Source organism: Hipposideros armiger, unplaced genomic scaffold (assembly GCF_001890085.2).
Source record: "Hipposideros armiger isolate ML-2016 unplaced genomic scaffold, ASM189008v1 scaffold_601, whole genome shotgun sequence".
Taxonomy (NCBI): domain Eukaryota; kingdom Metazoa; phylum Chordata; class Mammalia; order Chiroptera; family Hipposideridae; genus Hipposideros; species Hipposideros armiger.
The window spans coordinates 649,778-652,429 of NW_017731951.1; positions in this window are offsets into that span (position 1 = coordinate 649,778).

The window sequence follows — 2,652 nt, forward strand, 5'->3', positions numbered from 1 at the left end:
GGCATTGAGGCATAACTTCCCAAGGGGAGTACTTTGAAGGTGACAATAGTGATATTCAGCAATGAGGTGTGTAGCACTTTTTCTAGGATGAATTCACGAACTTAATTGTCTGACTCGTATGTGGTACTCTAGCAAACTAATGCAATATGGGAGTTTGTTATGGTAGCCCTAACACACAGATACAATATCTATCATGTATATTTTCAAAATTGACTTTTCTACCTACAGAAAAATTCACCATAGTCAGATTAATTAGGAAAACTACTGTAAATACAAACACTCTGGTGAGGGATGGAGTGGAATTCAAACTTATGCTTATGTGAAACCAAATAAGAATAAATGAGTAAAATAGAAATGCCTTATTTATGGTAGTCTAAAATGTGCTTTTATAAGCAAATAATTTTACATTAAAATAAGTTATACATAAAAAGGTATTTAGTAAATATGAAAATTTCTAAATAACAAAGTGCAGTAAAAAATTTCACACAATTAATCAGATTCAAATGAATTCTTGCAAAAATTAACTCTATATGATAATATTCATCTTATCTAAAATAGTATTTATTGGTGACTACAGTAGTTATTTCTGGTCAATGAATCAAACATTGAAAGGTCAGGAATTGAATTAAATTTTATTTAAAGGCCCCATCTCCTATTTTAAAAACAACAAAATAATATTTAAAATTTGGTTTCTTCTTCTCCTCCTCTTCCTCCTCCTCCTTTCTTTTGTTTCTTTTTGTTTTTGAAACAAGACTGGTTGTTTGGCACACTAGTTTGCAGAAAAATGAAGGAGGTAAAATGACCACTGCCATGTACTCACATTTTGGAGTAATTCCCTAATGAGTTGCTTTCAGATGACAGGATATTTGATAGGATATACAGATTTTAGTTTAACAAATGGAGCAAAAACAGCATGAGCAGAATATAAATCTGAAAATTTCATATTTCACATCTGAAATTTTATATGTGGGAAAATTATAGCTTGACACTTAAAACTCAATAAATGTCAATACAAATGTATTTAGGCTTCCTAATAGTAAGTCAAATAAATATACATTGGTTAAGTAAAATAAAAAAATTCTAAGGACCACAGAATTCAAATAAAAAATAAATTTTAAGAATATATGTATATATATATATATGTGTGTGTGTGTGTGTGTGTGTGTGTGTATATATATATATATATATATATATTATATATATATATACACACACATATGAATGCTCCTTGCAGATTTCTATTTAAAATACTTACTGAAGGTCAGAGTTTAAAGTACTTCATAAACTGTATTGCTTGCTTGCCTTGTCCTATGAGCCAAGTCATTTAAACACTTAAGTGTCCCATTTCTCAATCAGTGCAACCTCCTTTTGCCATATGACACAGGGGTCAGGATATTATGTTATCATAAAACCTCACATCTATTCTATATTTGACTTGAACTCTTTGATATATTTTTTTTCACCTTCTGCCATTGTCCTCAGATAAGGAGATTGAAGCTAAGTGACTTATTCAAGGGCACTAGGCCAGCCAGCATTATGCTATTGATTTAGATTAATAGTTTTTATTTTCCCAGTTGGATTGACCCCCTGAGCCTTGTCAACTCTAATTCCATTTCCATAAAATAGGGATAATGCCACTTAACACTTAGATCAATTGAGTATCTTTATAATCATGAAGTACTTTGAGCACAGAAAGTGTAGTATTTCAAATTACAAGGTGTTTAGAACAGAGAAGAGATGGCTGGAGAAATATTATAAATCTGATATTTTAGATGGGCTAACATTTGGCAGAGAATTAGATGCATTCCCTGTTGTTCAAGATAGTGACTTTTTTTGGCAGGGGCACNAGTATTGTACTTAGAACATTGATTAGAAAAACTTAGAAAAATATATACTACTGAATCTAGAGAAGTGGAAAAAAAATCTGCCTGAGTTACAGGGAAAACCAGAATATCACATTTAAGGGAAATGTAGCCTGGGCAAACAGAGCTACATTAAAATCAAGATATTTGTGCATTACGACTTGCCTATGAAAAGGAAAAATCCATTTTTCAAAGTTTCCATTTTATGAGTAAAAAATTTGGTCAACCATGCATGTCTCAACAACAACAAAAAGGGTATGCTTTGTTCTTCAGACAACAAAGTACTGTAGAAATAAATTATCACATACATCCTATTTTCTTAAATAAATCAAGACACAACTGTCAGACATGTAGTGGTACAACTATATATAAAGTAAAACACATATGAGGAAGTTAGATAACTTAAAAACAAAATAATACACCTTTTATTTGATGAATTATGGTCCCCCAAAATTCACATGTCGAGGTTTTAACCCCTGGTACTTTGGAATGTAACTATATATTTACAGATAGATTCTTTAAAAATAATTAGGTTAAAATGAGGTCCGTAAGGCGGGCCCTGGTACAATAGGATTAATAGTCATATAAGAAGAGATTAGGACACAGATATATTATGGAAGGAAGACCATGTGAAGACACAGGGAGAAGATAGCCTTCTACAATCAAAGGAGGAAGCTCTCAGAATGAACTCTGCTGACACATTGTCTTGGGTTTCTAGCTTTCAGAATTGTGAGAAAATTAATTTGTTTACCTCATCTAGTCTACTGTACAACATCAGACAATTAAGTCC